Here is a 22,998-nt window from a genome sequence, read left to right as displayed (position 1 = left end):
TAGAGAGCGCTTGTTACAGAGTGGAAGGAAAGCTTAATAGAGAGACAGGGTTACCTGCAGTCTGTTGCTTTCCAGTGCAGTTTGCTATGTATGTTTGCTTTGTGCAATCGCTGAAGTGCAGAGATTAAAGTGCATATCACTTGTAGAAAGAATCACTTATGCCGCGTACACACGATCAGAAATTCGGCCAGCAAAAGGCCGATGAGAGCTTTTGGTTGGAAAATGCGACCTTGTGTATGCTCCATCGGACTTTTGCTGGCCGAATTTCCACCAGCAAAAGATTGAGAGCATGTTCTCAATTTTTCAGATGGAAAAAGTTTCTATTGGAAATTCCGTTCATGTGGATGCAATTCCGACGCGCAAAAAACCATGCATGCTCAGAATCAAGTACAAGACGGAGCCGCTCAGTCTGGTAAAACGACCGTTCGTAATGGAGATGGCACACTGCAGATTTTTACATCTTTCAATGTAGCGCATTCTCTTCTTCTTTATAATGCTAGAAGAATGAAGTTGTTTTGCTGCTGATATTCAAACAGTGTTCTCACAAACTTATTTCTTTATTGTTTCTCGTGATCTCATAAATAATCTTTTTTGTTTTTAAAGCCAGATCTCCATATAATTTTTTTTATAGTCATTTTTTATTTTTTGTTTAATCAAGATCTCCTGTTGTATTTTTTTTTTATTATTATTTTATAGTCATCTCCATATTTTTTTTTTTGTATGTCAAGTTTCCACAACACTATTATTATTTTGTATTTGTAAACCTTAAGGAGGTTGCTTGGTGTTGGTGTCCCTTGTTAATTTGACATTGTATTTTTGAAACGTACCTGCCTACTCACCAAAAAATTGTCCTATTTGAAGAAAAACACATCGGCAAGTATTTTCATATAAAAAATTCTCCATTTATTCTGGCTCATAATAACAAAATAAAGAGGGAAGGCAACGCTGGAAAAACAGCCGGAATTTGCGAAGCCTTTGGCCCCCAGGGCAGACATCAACTCTGTGGATAAAAAAAATTGATAGCTTGAGAAGTCCATATAGAAGGAAGCACAATCTGGTCAAGGACTCCCAGAGATCAGGAACAGCAGCAGATGACATGTATGTCCCCAGGCTGTGGTACTACAACAGGCTGCATCTTCTGTCAGACCAGACTGAACCCAGGCCATCACTTTCTTGTCTTCCGTGCAACCTTCCCTCCACGCTTCCCTGGAGCCTTACCTGCAGCCTTCCCTGCAGCCTTTCCTGCAGGCTGTGGCTCTGGAGGTGGACTTGTGGCAGGAGGAGGAGGATGGGCGAGCATACATAAGTGGACGTCATCCGTCATTTGGCCACTCAACCCCTTATGGATGGCCTCAAAAATGATTTTCTCGCATTTGCGGCGTGGGCGCTCCTCCATTTTCTGCAAATTTGAGGCTATATAGATGCCATAGGCCTCTACAGCATCGAGGGGGGCTTTCAGGGCATCATTAGCCTCCTTAATGAGGCCCAGTGCTGCCTCCTCCATGTTCCTCCCCTTCCTGGCCCTTTTTGTTGTAAGGCGGAGGGGAGGCACCTGGGATTGGGTGAGGCTACTGGGCCCCGCCAGCTCCTGGCTGACACTTACCCTTGCCTCCTCCTGGCTGACACTTACCCCCACCTCCTCCTGTGTGCCACATTCCAGAGCCTCATCCAGGCTGAGGTCTTCCTGTGTATGAAAAAGGGATATAGTTTTCGTTTTTGGTTCATCAATCACACACAATTTTCAGCTCATGACTGTTGCAAATAAAATGTTAATGAATAGAAAAGAATATCATTCTGAGCCCAGCATTTTTCACTCTTGTCCCAATCATTTTTGGTCCCTACTGTCTATTGATATGTCAAACACTTTTTGTTAAATCATTCATTTGTTAGCAATAATAACATCTAGTTAACAACAATCATTTTCCCACAAAAAATATGTTTAAAAATACTATACCTGGCTCCATCTGGGCTCCTCAATTTCTTCCAGGATGGAAGGCCCAGGTTGGTTCTCGGAAGGCTCAGCTGGGGTTGAGGGAAGGGTGGATGGAAGGGGGCTGGAAGAGTCGAAAGTGATTCCCTGGCTTCAAACTGGTCTTCCAGAAACCGCATCTTGTTGCAGTACCACAGACTGGGTACATACATGTCTTCTGCTGCTACTCCTGACCTCATGGACTTATGGACCTTCTGAAGCTCCTTCCTATGCCTGCTTCTCAAGCTACCAATTTTCTTATCCACAAACTTGATGTCTGCGTTTGGGACCCGAGCCTTCACAAATTCCAGCAGTTTCTCCAGCGATGCCTTCCTTGCTGGTTTGTTGCGATATAAGGGGTTTTTCACCTGCCACAAATTGCACATATGCCTGTATCTGTCTATGAATTTGCCAAGGAAGTCTGGGTCTTTAAATTGTTTCATTTTTGCTGCAAGACCAAACAAAAGACAAAAACACTAATATCAGGCTAAACTCTCCTAATCTTATCCCAATATAGGCCTCAATCTAGAATCAGTATAGGCCAGTCATGTCCCAAGTTAAAATGCTACCTTCGTTATTACGTTTGTCGCTTCCGTTCCTCCTTCCTACGCACACAGAACGTAGGTACAACACACGAGTGTTAGCTTTATATACACTGCGCATGCGTGAAACTCCACTCGTGTCACCCGCCCCTGACATTCTTTCTTGAATATTCCCCGCCCTGTCTCTTTCGTCACAGTGAGAGAGGAACATGGTGGAGACACAGCAGGTGCATAATAGCAGTAACGACAAGGAGGAAACCCGGAGCCAGAAACGTCCCAAGACGTAGGAGATTTAAGGCCTCAAATATGTCCTTTGTAGAGATGGTGGAGATGGTGGACATATTGAAGAGGGCCGACTATGATGGGAAGTATGGACCGTACACAACCCTAATGAGAGAAAGGCCAAGATCATGACTGAAGTTGTGAAGAGTCTGTTTGGGGTACGACGATCCAAGGAGCAATTGAGGAAACGCTGGTCAGACCTGAAACTGAGGGAGCAGGATCAGTACAGAAAGATCAAGAAAGTGCTTCTAAAAAGTAAGTAGTTGTCATGTATTCCTATTATTATTATCCCTTGCATGCTGCGCCATGTGCTTTTCTTTACTGTTGGACAGTTTAAAATGGCTACTTTCATGTTCGTGGGCACAGTAATCGGTCGTAGTAAACATCGCTCATTTGCCAAATAAATACAACGTTTTTGCCAGATACAGGGTTAACTACATTTGGTCATGATAATTTGTATTCAAAGAAGTTTAGGAAATTGTTTTCTAGATGTGTTTCAAACTAGAATGAATTGCAAACTTGATTCAGTGTAATGTAAGGAGAGGACACTCAGCAGCTGTTTACACATCTGGACTCAGGAGCACTAGTGTGGGACACAAGAACAAACTTTTTAGGGTGTCCCACACAGGTGCTCCAGTGGATACTTGGGGTGTGTATATGTGTGAAACATGTCCAAAAAAGGTAAGTATTCCAGCTTTGGTAAGGTAAAAAATCATATCTTCAGCTTTGAACTCTGCCAAAACAGACAATTGTGCCCTACTTCCAAGCACGGTTTCATTTTCCTATTTCTGGCCTCAAATATCAGTGTGCTAAGTATACCTTTTGTTCCATTCTCATAGGGGGGCAAAGAAAATTTGAGGATACCAGGGACCCCCCACCTCCTGAAGAAGGGGAATAGAGGTCACAACCTGAGGATGTGGAGGAAGGAGAGGTGGTTGAAATGAACACCACAACAGGTCAGTGTCTGACACCACAGATTCAGGTAATAGATGTATGCCTGCATGTTTTTAATACATGGTGTGTATCTTTATTTCAGGTGATGTTCAGGTTGTGGAAACAAAATCCAGTCATTTCACCAGTGACAGTACACAACGGCTTATTCAGGAAATCATGTTTTGTAGTCGTGATTTGGACCTTATCAAAGAAAAAACCAAGGAGATTGAACAAAGACTGAAGAACATGATTGATGTACTAGGGAGAATCTAAATCCTAACAAGATTCCTGGATTTATTTTCTAAAAATTGTATCTAAAGTTTTAATACAGTTTGAAAGCCAGATTTGGAAGATGCACACAGTGTGACAACATGTGCTATCTGCCATCAGGGGGATTACAATGTACGCGTTTTGTGGGTGCAACCCCTTCCTCCCAAAACTCTAGTAGGTGAGAGGAAGTGGTTGCACCCCTAAAACATGTCCATTGATCCCCCATGATGGGAGATAGCACATGTTGACATTAGGTATGGGATCAGAAAGGAAATCCCCATTTTGACTCCCAATTTGTGTGCATCTTCTAAATTTGGCTTTTACAGAGGTGACTTTACCCCATCTGATGAAGGCAAGATCAAGACCTTTTTCACACTATAAAATGTCTGATAATGCCTTCTTTTTTACAATGTTGAACTGTGTAAGTTCCAGAGTTGTGTATGTTATGTTTGGAAACATGCCTGTTTCTGTATTTTTAACAGGTAAAAGGGTAAGTACAGCGCTGCGCTAGATCAAAGGAACACTGAAACAGCAGCTAACACACCTGTGGACTCAAGGTAAGAATTACAACAAAAAATAAAAGTGTAGTAAAATGTGTACATCAAAAAACCATACATGTGTACAGGGAATATGTTTTGTCAAACCACATACAGCTATAGATGTGAATACCACTATGTGGTGAATCCACAACACTATAGGGTGAAACAATAAATAGTCACACCCCAGATGATGACTTTTTAGTTGAAACATGTCGGGTGGACCCCTCACGACTGCCGCTATATGATGTTTGAGCTGTTTCCTTCCTCCTAATATGTGAGTTTGTTTTTAATTATTTTAAATAAACCAGTATTTAAACGTTATCACGCTATGTGAGTTTTTTGCTTCTCACATGGTACTTGAATCATTCGTTTGGCTTATGTCGGAGTGTCTTTGGATGTGGAAGCCGTGCTGATACCCCTTTCTGCTGGAAGCTGATGACATCTATCAAGACACACTGCCTAGACCTGTTGGTCATCAAGCCTGCTTTGACTTGTATGGCGTATGCCATTTCAGGTCATTGAGTTCCAGTAAGCCTCTTCATTTCCTGGTGATGGCCCCGGCACTGATTTGAATCTTTTGTGCACCCATGGTTCTCCCACTGTTTATTCACCTGCCGGAATTGGTCTAACTACCCATCTGCATACTTGGGAGTCATTTTTCCATCATTTTTACACCATTGCTTATGCACTACCCCCATAGACTCTTGGTGGTGTTTTTCACAAAGTTTTCACAATTTTGAAATGGACTATTACATTTCTGTTTTTTTATATATTATTTGAATTGTTGAGTCCATGGAACCGTCACTGTTTCTTGTATATTAGTCACTATTATATTTAACTATAAGGTGTACTATTTATTGTTTCACCCTATAGTGCTGTGGATTCACCACATAGTGGTATTCACATCTATAGCTGTATGTGGTTTGACAAAACATATTCACTGTACACATGTATGGTTTTTTGATGTACACATTGATGTACATTTTACATGTTTCTGTATTTTTAAAAAAAATTCAAGGTAAAACTTTGAAAAAAAAGATGTTTTTTTTACCGCCAAATGTTTTATAAAACGCACACGTGAATGTGAACGAAGTAATAGGTTTTATACTCAACAATGTGTGGCTTCTTCTTTCAATGATCAATACCAGTTTCTGTGTTAAGTTGGTGTTTACAGTGACAATGGGTGTTATTTAATAATGGAAAAACCACTTGGCACTACAAATGCACTAGGAGAACCTAAGAGACAGCAAAAATAAACCCAAGCAGTAAATGAAAATCAAGATTTTATCTGATAAAAAAGAAAATTTATTCAAAATGTGCTGGCATAGCAATAGCCCCCCTACCCATAAAATATTCTACATATTTTTCTCGCACTTCACGGGTGCTTTGGGGGGGCAAGCCAGGACGGACAGCTTCTAGGGCCGTCATTGTTTCCTGAAGTCTGGCCTCAGGCCCAACTGAGGCAACATAGTTAGGATTATTGTGTTTCAAAAAGTTATGCAGGATGCAGCAACATAAGATTATGTGATTTCGTTTGTACTCCGCCATATTTATGGCTGTTTGACATAGGCGGAACCGGCTGGCCAGTATCCTAAAGGCATTCTCCACGACTCTTCTGGTTCTGGCCAGCTGGTAATTAAAAACCCTCTTCTCCGGGGTGAGGGTCCTCTGGGGGAATGGCCTCATCACGTGGTCACCCAGACCAAATGCCTCATCTGCGACGAAGACAAATGACAGTCCTCCCACATTTTCCTCTGGAGGTGGCAATCCAAAGACACCATTCTAGAGAACTCTGTCCAAGCAATTACTCCACCATCCGACATCAGGCCATTCCTCCCCACGTCCACATACAGAAACTCATATGTCGCCAACACCACCGCCATCAACACAATACTATTAAACCCCTTGTAATTATAATAGTATGACCCAGAATAGGGTGGTGGGATGATGTGGACGTGCTTCCCATCAATTGCCCCTCCGCAGTTAGGAAAGTCCCACCGCTGGGCAAATTGGGAAGCCACAGTCTGGCATTCCTGTGGCGTTGAAGGAAACTGTGGAGTCAAACAAGAAAAAAAAATTAGTCATTTTGCACATAAACATTGCAAGCAGATTAGACACAAACATTCTTGGCCAACATAGTATAACATTTATTTTAAGGAGTATTTAAAGGCAAAAATATAAGGTCCACTTATCAGATTCCTCCCCCCTCTAATGGCCACGCTGGAGCAACCAATTCTTGGTCCATGAACTCCTCCTCGCCCTGTTCATGGACTGGGCTTGGGTCAAAGCTAGAAGCCCAACACCAAGCCCCCGCACAGCATGAACTCTACAACGAGCACGTACCCGCAACATGGCTTCAAAATGGTCGGCTGGTCAGAACGAACTAAACAGAACACACTGAAGAACAGCAAGGCCTGTGAAGAGCGAGCTGAAAATCAGTAACAAGCGGACAAGAATGCACTGAAAAACAGATATGAACTGACTACACGCACTGAAAACCAGATACAAACCCACAAGCTGAACAAACTGAACAGCAGTAAAACCATGTGAAAAAGCACGAGTCTGAAAATCGCGAATCGTCTCTCACCAGACTTCTACTAACACGACATAAACACAAGATTAGCAGAAGGAGCCCAAAGGGTGGTGCACTGGGTAGTGAACTTCCTTTTTTCTAGTCCCGTCATATGTGTTGTATGTCACCGCATTCTTGACGGTCGGAATTTGGTGTGACCGTGTGTATGCAAGACAGCTTGAGCAAAATCCCATCGGAATTCCGTCGGAAAAACCATCAGAGTCACCACATAAAACTTAGGTAAGATAGTCCAGAGCAACAAAAAACAACATCATGGTTATGCACACAGGGCAACAGATAGAGAAGGCCACATACCAAAGACACATACACAGAAACAGCAGGCTGATCCCAATTTCAATTAAAGGTGGAAGATGTGGTTGAGCTGACACATACCAAAGACACATAACACAGAAACAGCAGGCTGATCCCAATTTCATCTAAAGGTGGAAGATGTAGTTGAGCTGACACATACACAGAAACAGCAGGCTGATACAGATTTCATTTAAAGGTGGAAGATATGGTTGAGCTGACACATACCTGAGAGAGAAGGAATGTTCAAATGAGGCAGAACTTTAAGCAGAGTTTGAAGTGCATATCACTTGTAGAAAGGATCACTTAGTGCTAGTCTATAGAGCGACGGATGTCAGCGGTGACATGTCCGCTGACATCAAACCCGGTCCTATCCGCTAAAATCAGATGGATGGCGATACGTTCGCATCCATCCCTGGTGGATCGGATCGGGTGAGATCTGATGAAAACAGACATGCTGGCCCCTCCCCGCTCAGTGAGCAGAGAGGGACCTGTCATCTGCCGGCTTAGCGGAGATCAGTGGAGAGATCTCCCGCTGAGATGGCGGACAGAGGCAGACTCGGAGGCAGCGGATCTGCCTCGTGGGAATGAAGCCTTAGAGAAAGAAGCTTTAAGGATAGAAGCCCCTGCAATGTGCTCCCCCGGCAATGAGTTATTTTGAGGGGACAGCAAATTCACACTGTTATACAAGCTGTACAATCACTACTTTACATTGTAGCAAAGTGTAATTTCTTCTGTGTTGTCTCATGAAAAGATATAATAAAATATTTACAAAAATGTGAGGGGTGTAATCACTTTTGTGAGATACTGTATCAGTGGCGGCCCATGCACTGTGGGCGCACGGGCGCTGCCCTCTCATCCATGCCCCCGGCCCCTTTCAGGACGCCGGACACATGGATTCCTATGGCAGGGGCGGTAGGAGGTGGTACTTTTTGCAGCACCTGATTAGAGCCAGAGGCTCTAATAGGCTTCAAAATAGGGTGGGCTTGGGGCACAGAGAGTGCGCCCTAAACCCACCCAATTGTGTGACAATAGCGAATAAATTTTCTCTATTTTCACACTAACCTTCCTCCCCGCCAATCAGGAGGCAGGGTGTCAGACCTGTTTCCTGATTAGCCAAAGCGCCAGGCCACCCTATTGGATGCCTGGGGCTTAGGAAGAGGAGTGGAGGAGTCCCGCGTCCTGTTCATTCTGTGCAGGCAATATGGCAAGCTGCGGCTCTGGGGCCACACCGGACTCCGACTTGTATACTGGGGGGCTCTGTCCCCGGCTGCAGGTCATCCACAGCGGCCACTTCATGGTCTCCTCACCCCATTGGGGGAAAGAAGCCGAGGGACTGGGCAAGGTCCCAGCAAGCAGCATCGATCCCACGCTGACCCAACTGTTCGAGTGTATAAGCCTGGCATACAGGTGAGTCCTGACTCTGCATGACCTGACAGCTGTCCCTGATTTCTATAGTCCCAGGAAGTGTCCCTGATCTTCCACACTGACCATCTGCATTCTGCACTGCATACCCTCTTCTACCCTACTGCATTTGATGGGCACAAGTGGCTGCATATGATGGGCACAATGGCTGCATATACTGGGTACAAGTGGTTGCATATACTGGGCACAAGTAGCTGCATTTGATGGGCACAAGTGGCTGCATATGATGAGCACAATGTCTGCATATACTGGGCACATGTGGCTGCATATACTTGGCAGAAGTGGCTGCATATACTGGGCAAAAGTGGCTGCATTTGACGGACACAAGTGGCTGCATATGATGGGCACAAGTGGCTGCATTTGATGGGCACAGTGGCTGTGTTTGATGGGCACAAGTGGCTGCATATACTGGACACAAGTGGCTGAATATACTGGGCACAAGTGGCTGCATTTGATGGGCACAAGTGGCTGCATTTGATGGGCACAAGTGGCTGCATTTGATGGGCACAGTGGCTGCATTTGATGAACACAATGGCTGCATATGATGGGCACAAGGGGCTGCATTTGATGGGCACAAGTGGCTGCATATGATATGCACAGTGGCTGCATATGATGGGCACAAGTGGCTGCATTTGATGGGCACAAGTGGCTGCATATGATGGGCACAATGGATGCATATTATGGGCACTCGTGGCTGCATTTGATGGGCACAAGTGGCTGCATATGATGGGCACAAGTGGCTGCATATGATGGGCACAGTGGCTGGATATGATGGGCACAGTGGCTGGATATGATGGGCACAGTGGCTGGATATGATGGGCGCAAGTGGCTGCATATGATGGGCACAATAGCTGCATATGATGGGCACAAGTGGCTGCATATGATGGGCACAAGTGGCTGCATATGATGGGCACAATGGCTGAAATTGATGCGCACAGTGGCTGCATTTGATGGGCACAATGGCTGCATTTGATGGGCACAGTGAGGCTGCAATTGATGGGGGGTTCAGTATTTTTCAGTTTGTTTGCACCCCCCAAAAAAATTTTGAGCAGCCGCCACTGTACTGTATATATATTTTGTTTATAATGCACTAGGGGTGTTTGGTAATCATTATGCACTACTTTTGTAATTTCATGAAGCCACACAGATGTCTTTAAGGTCGCACCTGAAGTTTCACTGAGATGCGGCTTTGAAATCATGTGATTTCAGGTGAAGTCGCACGATTTCAAAGCCACAGTGAATGGGAACGGGGGCGGGTTAACACTGGTGTGCTGTGGTTTGGCCGCAACGCAATTGTATGTGCAGTTTACCGCAGTTTTAGGTACACTCCCATTAAATTCTATTACGCTGTTTTCATGAAAGCAAATCACAGTCTTGCATGCTGCATCTTTGATGCACGTTCAGAAAACACACAGTTCCAATAGAACTGGTGCACTGTGGCCAAACCACAGCGCACCAGTGTAAACCCGCTATAAGGCTAGGTTCACATGCTTGCATGTCAGGATCATGCACAAAATTGTGGTTTTCCTGACAAACACAGAAGCGAACTGTCCTTTAGTAGATGCGCAGCAGTGCCATTGATAGTTAAAGGCACCCCCACACATCTGCTAATGCACACATTTTCACACACACCAAACCACATGGTGCAGAACATTTTTAGAAAAGGGTCATGGACTTCTTTTCCACATTCCACATTTCCACAGGGACAACAGCGACCACTACCCCATATGTGTGCACCCTCAGGTTGCTGCAGTGTAACACTGTAAGTACTATTATAGTACATGTCACAAACATTACAGACCTTACACCACTATTAGTCCGATTATGCCTGTATTTGAATAAACAGAAGACAATTGAAGAAAATTAACTTTGTGGCTACATCAGCAGGGAAAGAGTACATAATAAAATACTTTGCCACATGTAACACTGAAGGCATAGTATATGAATTACAGTGTCCCTGCCAGAAACAATATGTAGGGAGAACAAAAAGACCATTAAAAGTAAGAATCCAGGAACACAGTCAAAATATTGTAAAAAGATCAACTAAACACCACTTATCCAAGCATTTTGCCAAATACCACAATAAAGACCCTACTACACTACAGTTTTGGGGGATTGAGGTATACAAAAAAAAATGGCGGGGCAGCCACTAAGTAAAAGTTCTAAGCCAACAAGAATCTAGATGGATACATGAATTAGGCACCTTCGCTCCCAAAGGGTTAAACGTAGAGTAATGCCCTGTACACGCGGCCGGACTTTCCGAAGGAAAATGTGCGATCGGAGCTTGTTGTCAGAAATTCTGACTGTGTGCAGGCTCCATCAGACTTTTTCCATTGGAATTTCCGACACACAAAGTTTGAGAACTGGATCTAAAATTTTCCGACAACAAAATACGTTCACGTAAATTCCGACCGTGTGTAGCCAATTCTGACGCACAAAGTGCCACGCATGCTAAGAAGAAATTATATGACAGAAGTGCTCGGTCTGGTAAAACTAGCGTTTGTAATGGATATAGCACTTTCGTCACACTGCAATGTTTTAAATTGTTTAATGCAGTGCACTCTCTTCTTTATAATGCTAGAAGAATGAAGTTGTTTTGCTGCTCATATTCACACAGAGTTCTGACAAACTGATTTCTTTATTATTTCTCGTGATTTCATGAATATAATATTTTTATTCGTCAGATCTACCGAATAACTTTTTTAGTTTCATGTTTTTATATTTTTTATTATTTGTTGTTTGTTTTTTTAATCAAGATCTCCTGTTTTTTTATTGAAATTTTTTTTTTAGTGATCTCCAACATTTTTTTGGTGGGTTTTGTGTGTCAAGTACGGATGAGCTTCGAATTCGAGTCGAATTACGAACATTATGGGCCATTCACGCTAAATTCAAGTGGCGCGGCATGGCCCATAATTCACTGCAGCATCGCAGTGCATTGCTGGCTGATGATTGGCCAAGCATGCACTATGACCTGCATGCTTTAGCCAATCACAGCGCGTTAAGAACAGAGAGCCATAATTGGCCAAAGGCAGGGTGGCTTTGGCCAATTATGCCTCAGGGGATTTAGTACATGCCGCACACTATATAAGGCCGCCTGCACGTCGGCCCTGTGTAGTGTGTTCCGGCGTTGAGAGAGAGAGACAGTGTCATTTAATTTGAGTTAGATAGAGCAGGCAAGCGCGTCAGTTAGCTGCAGTCAGTGTATTGTGTATATATATGCATTCCAGGTGTTGCATGTATATATATATATATATATATATATATATATATACATGCAACACCTGGAATGCATATATATACACAATACATATATATATATATATATATATACTGTATTCAGTCTAGCTAGATCCGTTCCTGTTATTCTCTTCCTAATATACTTACAGGCAGGCAGCTGCAGTATTTTCAGTCAGTGTACTGTATCCTGTGCAGTGTGCAACTAAAGCTAACTGCAGACAATTGCTGGTGTTCTCTTTCTATTAATACTGTCAGAACATTTGGGGTTAAAAGAATTTATATTCATATGTATATATAGGCCTTTATATTGTATATTTTTTAAATGAACATGAGAGGAGCCATTTTGGCTCTAAAGTTGAATCAGAGTTCATAGCCCATGAATAGGCATTGTTGCAAAAGTTGTTATAGGTCTTACAATGAGACTGTGTAAAAATACCAGTATCCCAGGTTATCCCAGGTTATATATCTTTTGTCTTTTATACATCTTTACAATGTATCTGTATTATGTAACATTATATAAACCTGTTTACTACATATATATTATTATAAGGTTGCAAATATGGTATCTTATTTAGGAAACCATTTATGAATAACTGTTACGCTTATCGTTAGAATCATGACTTCACTCTCATGGCATTTACAACCCCAGTTAATTGTGTGGGATATATTTTCTCATACACATACAGTGGGGACAGAGAGTATTCAGACCCCCTTAAATTTTTCACTCTTTGTTATATTGCAGCCATTTGCTAAAATCATTTAAGTTCATTTTTTTCCTCATTAATGTACACACAGCACCCCATATTGACAGAAAAACACAGAATTGTTGACATTTTTGCAGATTTATTAAAAAAGAAAAACTGAAATATCACATGGTCCTAAGTATTCAGACCCCTTGCTCAGTATTTAGTAGAAGCACCCTTTTGATCTAATACAGCCATGAGTCTTTTTGGGAAAGATGCAACAAATTTTTCACACCTGGATTTGGGGATCCTCTGCCATTGCTCCTTGCAGATCCTCTTCGGTTCTGTCAGGTTGGATGGTAAACGTTGGTGGACATGTAAAAAAATATATATATATAAATATAGCGCTATCAGAAAGAGAAATAAGCAGCTAGCACTAACAAGTGATCTAAACCTGTGAAAAATACATAGTGAAAAGAAAAGTGCAGCGCTAAGAAAGTGGTAACAAACATTGATATGTGATATACAATGTACAGTAAATATATCTCTAGGTATATATAAGTTGCATTTTTAGGTGTATATAAAAATAATAGTCTAAAAAAAGTGACAGTGTAACACCACTACACTGCTGACACCACTACACTGCCAAATTTTACCTATTCTCAGCGCTGTATTTTATCTTCACAAATGTGAGTGTTTTATCTTCAATAAATACGCTTCATAGCTTTTTTATACAGTATCACGCTATGTGCTCTCATGTTTTCTCCTTATATGCTGTGGATACTTGATTGGATTTGTCCTCACCATACATACTCTCTACAAGTACCCTGGCTATCCCTATTCCATCTCCAGAGATCTACAGCTACACAAGCTTAATTGGCACAGTGGGTGTACACCCATCTGTGTCCAATTTTTCTGGTAAGCCCCCCACTTTTACTTACGGTGGTGGATCTGCTATCAACACTTGAATATCATGTTATTTACACTTCTGGGTGTTTAACATTTATACATCTTACCGGATAATTCATGGACTTATTTATGCATAACTATTTGTGTTAAATTTTATATCCTTGGGTAATTAACATATATACACCTTTTTGGACATTGTATGGATTCACCTATGTATATTAGTTTGTGCTAGAGGTGCACATCCTAACGGATGTTTCTGAGATTCAACTCTCAACCCTTATGTCACTTTTTTTTTAGACTATTATTTTTATATACACCTAAAAATCCAACTTATATATACCTAGAGATATACTGTATTTATTGGCGTATAACACGCACTTTTTCACCCTGAAAATCAGGTGCAAATAGTGTGTGCGTGTTATACGCTGATACTGTAATTTGGGCTGCCTAGGAGGGAAGCAGGAGGGGGGCGGGACGAACGCTGTCAGATTACATACAGCGAGAATCTTCTGTTTACTTAGCGGCCTCTGTAATAGGAAGTCCCGTCTCCTGGGCCGGCATTGGACCAGTGTTCTGTCTATTATAGAAGCCGGTCCAGGAGGCGGGACTTTGTATTAAAGAGGCCGCCGATTAAACAGGAGATTCTCGGTGTATGTAATCTGACGGTGCTTGTCCCACCCCCCTCCCTGTCCGAGGCAGCAGTAATCTGAGTTGAGGCTGCAGATGGGCATTGATCAGGCTGCATTCATGGCAATGGTGAGGCTACATATGAGCATTGATCAGGCTGCATTCATGGCAATGGTGAGGCTACATATGGGCATTGATCAGGCTGCATTGATGGCAACAGTGAGGCTGCAGATGGGCATTGATCAAGTTGCATTGATGCGCAATGGTGAGGCTGAAGATGGGCAATGGTGAGGCTGCATTGATGGGCACTGACCCTTATCTTACTTCAAAGTTCTTGATTTAAAATGTAAGTTTTTCTTCCTGAAACTTCCCTTCTAAAATGAAAGTGCGTGTTATACGCCTGTGCGTGTTATATGCCGATAAATACGGTATTTACATTGTATATCACATATCAATGTTTGTTACCACTTTCTTAGCGCTGCACTTTTCTTTTCACTATGTATTTTTCAAACGTTGGTGGACAGCCATTTTTAGGTCTCTCCAGAGATGCTCAATTGGGTTTAAGTCAGGGCTCTGGCCGGGCCATTCAAGAACAGTCACGGAGTTGTTGTGAAGCCACTCCTTCGTTATTTTAGCTGTGTGCTTAGGGTCATTGTCTTGTTGGTAGGTAAACCTTTCGGCCCAGTCTGAGGTCCTGAGCACTCTGGAGAAGGTTTTCGTCCAGGATATCCCTGTACTTGGCCGCATTCATCTTTCCCTTGATTGCAACCAGTCGTCCTGTCCCTGCAGCTGAAAAACACCCCCACAGCATGATGCTGCCACCACCATGCTTCACTGTTGGGACTGTATTAGACAGATGATGAGCAGTGCCTGGTATTCTCCACACATACCGCTTAGAATTAAGGCCAAAAAATTCTATCTTGGTCTCATCAGACCAGAGAATCTTATTTCTCACCATCTTGGAGTCCTTCAGGTGTTTTTTAGCAAACTCCATGCGGGCTTTCATGTGTCTTGCACTGAGGAGAGGCTTCCGTTGGGCCACTCTGCCATAAAGCCCCGACTGGTGGAGGGCTGCAGTGATGGTTGACTGTCTTCAACTTTCTCCCATCTCCCGACTGTAACTCTGGAGCTCAGCCACAGTGATCTTTGGGTTCTTCTTTAGCTCTCTTACCAAGGCTCTTCTCCCCCGATAGCTCAGTTTGGCCAGACGGCCAGCTCTAGGAAGGGCTCTGGTCGTCCCAAACATCTTCCAGTTAAGGATTATGGAGGCCATTGTGCTCTTAAGAACCTTAGGTGCAGCAGAAAATTTTTTGTAACCTTGGCCAGATCTGTGCCTTGCCACAATTCTGTCTCTGAGCTCTTCAGGCAGTTCCTTTGACCTCATGATTCTCATTAGCTCTGACATGCACTGTGAGCTGTAAGGTCTTATATAGACAGGTGTGTGGCTTTCCTAATCAAGTCCAATCAGTATAATCAAACACAGCTGGACTCAAATGAAGGTGTAGAACCATTTCAAGGATGATCAGAAGAAATGGACAGCACCTGAGTTAAATATATAAGTGTCACAGCAAAGGGTCTGAATTCTTAGGACCATGTGATATTTCACTTTTTCTTTTTTAATAAATCTGAAAAAATTTCAACAATTCTGTGTTTTTCTGTCAATATGGGGTGCTGTGTGTACATTGAGGAAAAAAAATGAACTTAAATGATTTTAGCAAATGGCTGCAATATAACAAAGAATGAAAAATGTAAGGGGGTCTGAATACTTTTCGTCCCCACTGTATATTTTAAGAAGCGCCAGGACGGCTGGGGATATTGACACTTGATTGTCAACCATTAGACAATTAGTGTCTAAGTGGTGTTTTGCTAAGCCTAGTTCAGAAGGTCATGTCAATCACATTTAAAGTAATTTCTGATCCAACGCTGCCCCAAAGAGGCTGAAATTGGTAATTATTCAAAATGGCGTTGGTTCTTGGTTGTCAAGGTAACATATAAACTACATCGTCATATGACATCATCAATTACATAGTAATGAGACCAACACCCACTTTTGGGGTGTAATAAAAGTAGCTACAGATCACAGAGAAGGGAGAGCTATGGGAAGTCTAGAGGAGCTCTGAGGATGGCTGGACAAGTCTATCTCTCATGTGGATAGAAGTCACTTTTGGGACCTTGCTTCTCAAACTAACAGAATTCTTAAAGATCTGGTAAAGTATTAATCTTTCCAATGTATACCTTTTTAGGTAATTGAAGTTTGGTTGAGCATATGTTTGACTAATCCAATCCATTGTTAGTTCTGTTTTGGAGTGAAGGGAATTCTAAATGCAGTATGAATTTGTTTTGCTTCTTAAACAAGGGAGATACATATATTGTTATATCTCATAATACTGACTTCAAAGTTTTAGAATTGGATTGGTTATAGTATGTGTTAAACCATTGATTCATTCTAAATCTAAAATATAAGCTTTGATCAAATGATAAAGCTATGCACAATATAACAATTTTTCTTTGTGCATTTAAGAGTGTAAGTGAGAAGATCTGTTTGTTTTGAGAAGGAAACACCGTGTTTAAGGTAAACAAGATTAATTACATAAGTCTGTGAAGACACGGAAAGATGTTTCACAAGTTACTAAGTCTCAAATATACCCAGTTATTTAAGTATTGGAATGTGAATTTTTGTAATAAGAGCTTAACTGTGAATATTATCGGAACCATCATTTATCTCTTATATGTAGAAGTATATCCATTTATTTGTATTATTACAAAATATACCTGATATTTAATTTGCACTGTATTTTTAGTTAATAAATATATATTTTTAGGGCTATCATTTGTGTCACTTTTCTTCAAAATAGCACGGATAACCAAACTTGAATTTCTTGTTGGTATTGGTAGAAAATTGTAAATCTCCCAAATCAAAGATTTGCATATTTTCATAATTACAATACTGTTTTATTATTTCAGTATAAACATTCTGACAATACCTCAGGCAGGCAGCTGCAGTATTTTCAGTCAGTGTACTGTATCCTGTGCACAGTGTGCAACTAAAGCTAACTGCAGACAATTGCTGGTGTATATAGAAAGGATTTAAATAGATCCCACACCCATGATAAAAAGAGTTTTTCATGGAGTTCAAAAATATGTTTGCAAAAAAATTCCTGTGATGTGGTATAATAGACATACGCATTACCAGGATTCAATCTGATCCAAGTGTAAACGCACCTAATGTTTTAAATCAAACATTGCTGTCTTTCCCTAGCTTGCTATGTTTTTCTAGTGGAAATCATTAGGAATTTCAAGGAGAGGAGCGTTGTAAGATCGGTGCATAGTTCTTATGATAATCCTATATTTGATATTCTTAAACCAAATGGTCAATGCGTTTATATGCTGATCTGAGACAGCTAAATAAACGGGTATATATGTACGGCTAGCTGTGCCATATATTGACCAATGCTTGATATAAAAATACAAGGCGCTAAGTACTTCACTACACTAAATTATGCTCAGTGATGGTGGAACATTCAGGTAAGTCCTGAAGACCCATACAAGCTGGCATTTAAAGGTGGTAAGAAATAGTACAACTGCAACAGAATGTTATTTGGTTATATTAATTTAAATTTTAAATTTGATTTTGTTTTTGTTTGTTATTTTACATAAGGCCATTGCCTGATGTACCTGAAAGAGAAAGTTTAACATATGTGGATGATATTTTTGTTGAATAGCATAGTGTTTGAAAGGCATATACCAGAGATTAGATATGTTCTTAACCAGTTGAGAGAGGCGGGTGTTTAAAATTTCATTTCAAAAAGAACAATGGTGTCGCTCCAAGGTTCATCTTCTGAGACCTAAGATTTGCAGCCTAAGTCTCCCACAAGAAGAAAATGGAGGCTGTGATGAAGTCAAAAGTATCTGCCAATATCAGTGAATTGAGAACATGTTTGGGTATGGTATAAATTATTCAATTGTATGCTTGTCATCCTAGGTTCCAACTAAGAATGCTGGAAGGTAATGTATAAGAAGAGACATATAAGATCAAGAGAATGTGAATGCAATGATTTGACATTGTGATAATTCTCTCCTAACTTACAGATCTTCAAACCTTATACTTCAGCATTAATGTTTCTCCTGCCAATAATGGCAGAATACTATCATCATTAGATCATTGATGATTTTAGGTAATTAAAATATAATTAACCAATCACTATTTCATATATATAGCTTAGTTAGATAATGTAAATATTAATTAATAAGAATATGTATTCATACTGTCTAGCTACTTAAAAAGAAAAAGATTGACAATCCAGACTTGATCAATGATTGGTGAAGGCTAAGTGAACTACCGAAAGACACAGCGATCATATGATGATGTTAATTCTTAGTATCCAGTTCCAGAGGGAACCTGTCACCAAACCACCATCCAGACCAGATCGTTGATTGGTAAAGGCGAAATGATGACTACCAAAAGACACAGCGATCGTTTGCATGATGTTAATCCATGATGCCCAATTCTGGATGGAATCTGTCACCAAACCGAATCCTTCATCAGGAGTCATGATGAAAGATGCTCCAGGATTCGTATTGCCGGAAAGAAAGATTTGTTGCAGAAGTCCCTTGTGTGCTTAAATCCCAGAATATCCATTGAAAGGAGGGATGATATATCCCATTTTCAGCTCGTAACAATACAAGAGTGGATTCACTGAAGAGTTTCTTCAATTGCTGATTTACCAGCTTTGTTTTTATTACATTTGAAATGGGAGGTGCACCACCGCTGCAACAGTTCATTTTATTTTCATAAAGACTTGAACCCATCAAGGAAGATCCAAGTCAGACAAGAACATTTCTTTATTATATGGATGAAGAGAGAAACGTCCTTTAAGTATAAAGAAAAATAATAATATGGCCATATCTTTTAAACAACTATGATATTTCTTTAGACCCATTTCTTAGTATGTCCAAGGCTGTTCTCTGGAATTCTAAGAAATGTGGGGGGGATTTGTCAGAACATTTGGGGTTAAAAGAATTTATATTCATATATATATATATATATATATATATAGGCCTTTATATTGTATATTTATCAAATGAACATGAGAGGAGCCATTTTGGCTCTAAAGTTAAATCAGAGTTCATAGCCCATAAATAGGCATTGTTGCAAAAGTTGGTTTAGGTTTTACAATGAGACTGTGTAAAAATACCAGTATCCCAGGTTATATATCTTTTGTCTTTGACGCTTATAGATAAGGGGAGTTGGTACAAACTTACACAGCCTGCAAACTAAATAGTATTTTCAGAATAAACTATGTAACAAAAAGGGCTTATCCACAAATTATATATTTTAAATAATAGTGTTTCTTTTATACATCTTTACAATGTATCTTTATTAGTTAACATTATATAAACCTGTTTACTACATATATATTATTATAAGGTTGCAAATATGGTATCTTATTTAAGAAACCATTCATGAATAACTGTTATCCTTATTGTTAGAAGCATGACTACATGGAATTTACAGCCCCAGTTAATTGTGTGGGGTATATTTTCTTATACACATATATTTTAAGAAGCGCCAGGATGGCTGGGGATATTGACACTTGATTGTCAACCATTAGACAATTAGTGTCTAAGTGGTGTTTTGCTAAGCCAAGTTCAGAAGGTCATGTCAATCACATTTAAAGTAATTTCTGATCCAACGCTGCCTCAAAGAGGCTGAAATTAGTAATTATTCAAAATGGCGTTGGTTCTTGGTTGTCAAGGTAACATATAAACGACATCGTCATATGACATCATCAATTACATAGTAATGAGACCCACACCCACTTTTGGGGTGGGATAAAAATAGCTACAGATCACAGAGAAGGGAGAACTATGGGAAGTCTAGAGGAGCTCTGAGGATGACTGGACAAGTCTATCTCTAATATGGATAGAAGTCACTTTTGGGACTTTGCTTCTCAAACTAACAGAATTCTTAAAGATCTGGTAAAGTATTAATCTTTCCAATGTATACCTTTTTAGGTAATTGAAGTTTGGTTGAGCATATGTTTGACTAACCCAATCCATTGTTAGTTCTGTTTTGGAGTGAAGGGAATTCTAACTGCAGTATGAAATTGTTTTGCTTCTAAAACAAGGGAGATACATATATTGTTATATCTCATAATATTGACTTCAAAGTTTTAGAATTGGATTGGTTATAGTATGTGTTAAACCATTGACTCATTCTAAATCTAAAATATAAGCTTTGCTCAAATGATCAAGCACAATATAACATTTTTTCTTTGTGTATTTAAGAGTGTAAGTGAGAAGATCTGTTTGTTTTGAGAAGGAAACACCGTGTTTAAGGTAAACAAGATTATTTACATAAGTCTGTGAAGACATGGAAAGATATTTCACAAGTTACGAAGTCTCAAATAGGGATGAGCCAAACATCCCCCGGTTCGGTTCGCACCAGAACCTGCGAACGGACCGCAAAATTCGCACGAACGTTAGAACCCCATTGACGTCTATGGGACTCGAACGTTCGAAATCAAAAGTGCTCATTTTAAAGGCTAATTTTCATGGTATTGTCCTAAAAAAGTTTGGGGACCCGGGTCCTGCCCCAGGGGACATGTATCAATGCAAAAAAAACTTTTAAAAGCGGCCGTTTTTTCGGGAGCAGTGATTTTAATGATGCTTAAAGTAAAAAAAAAAAAAAGTGAAATATTCCTTTAAATATCGTACCTGGGGGGTGTCTATAGTATGCCTGTAAAGTAGCACATGTTTCCTGTGCTTAGAACAGTCGCTGCACAAAATGACATTTTTACAGGAAAAAAAGTCATTTAAAACTGCTTGCGGCTTCAATGTAATGTTGTGTCCTGGCAATATGGATGAAATCAGTGAGACAAACGGCATGGGTACCCCCAAGTCCATTACCAGGCCCTTTGGGTCTTGTATGGATATTAAGGGGAACCCCGCACCCACATTAAAAAAGGAAAGGTGTGGGGCCCCCAAGCCCTATATACTCTGAACAGCAGTATACAGGCAGTGCAAACAAGACAGGGACTGTAGGTTTGTTTTTAAGTAGAATCTGTTTGTAATTTTGAACTGGTGCATTTTCAAAGTGTAGCTCCAGCCAAAAAATCTGTTTTTAAGCTTTTTGGAATACATAGGGAAGGGTTATCACCCCTGTGACATTTGATTTGCTGTCTGTGCTCCTCTTCAGAAGATTTCACCTCAATTTTTGGCCCAATGACAAATGTTTTTTTGAAAATTTGGTGTTTTTAGTGAAACAAGGATTTGTGATAAAGCATCAGTGTAAAGGAGAAAAGTTTTTCCCATATTAACTCTTAGAGGAGAGAATTTCCCTTCCTATAGGGTAGATTTCATCTCACTTCCTGTTGTCTCCTTCCATTTGCAAGTAGGAGTCATTTGTAAGTTGGATGTTTGAAAGTAGGGGCCTGCCCTATATAGTCAGCAGAAATTTGGGCCTTAGGTGTTGTTGTGGCCACAACACTGTAAGCCCTCACGGGGCCCTGCTGTGAAAATATTAGATTAAGAATTGTAATTACATGCCCCTGTTGAACAGGGTCAGAAAAATTGGGCCTTTGGTGATGGTGGTGGTGATGCTGGTGCCACAACACTGTAAATCCTCACAGTTACACTTGGTGGGCGCAGAAACAGGCCCTGCTGTGAAATATTAGATCAAGAATTGTAATTACATGCCCCTGTTGAACAGGGCCAGAAAAATTGGTCCTTTGGTGGTGGTGGTGGTGGTGCTGGTGGCACAACACTGTAAGTCCTCACAGTTACTCTTGGTGGGTGCAGAAACGGGCCCTGCTGTGAAATATTAGATCAAGAATTGTAATTACATGCCCCTGTTGAACAGGGCCAGAAAAATTGGGCCTTTGGTGGTGATGCTGGTGCCACAACACTGTAAATCCTCACAGTTACACTTGGTGGGTGCAGAAACAGGCCCTGCTGTGAAATATTAGATCAAGAATTGTAATTACATGCCCCTGTTGAACAGGGCCAGAAAAATTGGTCCTTTGGTGGTGGTGGTGGTGGTGCTGGTGGCACAACACTGTAAGTCCTCACAGTTACTCTTGGTGGGCGCAGAAACGGGCCCTGCTGTGAAATATTAGATCAAGAATTGTAATTACATGCCCCTGTTGAACAGGGGCTGAAAAATTGGAGCTTAGGCACTGGTGCTGTTGCCACAACACCGCAACCCCTCACAGATACTCTAGTTGGAGCGCAGGAACGAGCCCTGCTGCAAAGTATTGCATCAAAAATTGTGATTACACGCCCCTGTTAAACAGGGGCTGAAAAATTGGGCCTTAGGCACTGGTGCTGTTGCCACAACACTGCAACCCCTCACAGATACTCTAGTTGGAGTGCAGGAACTAGCCCTGCTGCAAAGAATTGCATCAAAAATTGTAATTACATGCCCCTGTTAAACATAGTCACACAGGTACTCATTGATGGCCCTCTGCTGCGTGTGCAGCCGCTGCAGCATGGCCAACGTTGAGTTCCACCTGGTGGGCATGTCACAGATTAGGTGGTTCTTGGGCAGGTTAAATTCCTTTTGGAGGTCTGCCAGTTGAGCACGGGTATTATATGACCGGCAGAAATGCACACAGACTTTCCTGGCCTGCCTCAGGACATCCTGTAAGCCCAGGTACCTGCCCAAGAACTGCTGCACCACCAAGTTAAGGACATGAGCCAA

Source organism: Aquarana catesbeiana, linkage group LG02 (assembly GCF_042186555.1).
Source record: "Aquarana catesbeiana isolate 2022-GZ linkage group LG02, ASM4218655v1, whole genome shotgun sequence".
Taxonomy (NCBI): domain Eukaryota; kingdom Metazoa; phylum Chordata; class Amphibia; order Anura; family Ranidae; genus Aquarana; species Aquarana catesbeiana.
The sequence above is the reverse complement of the archived record's forward strand: the minus strand, read 5'-3'. Positions refer to the sequence as shown.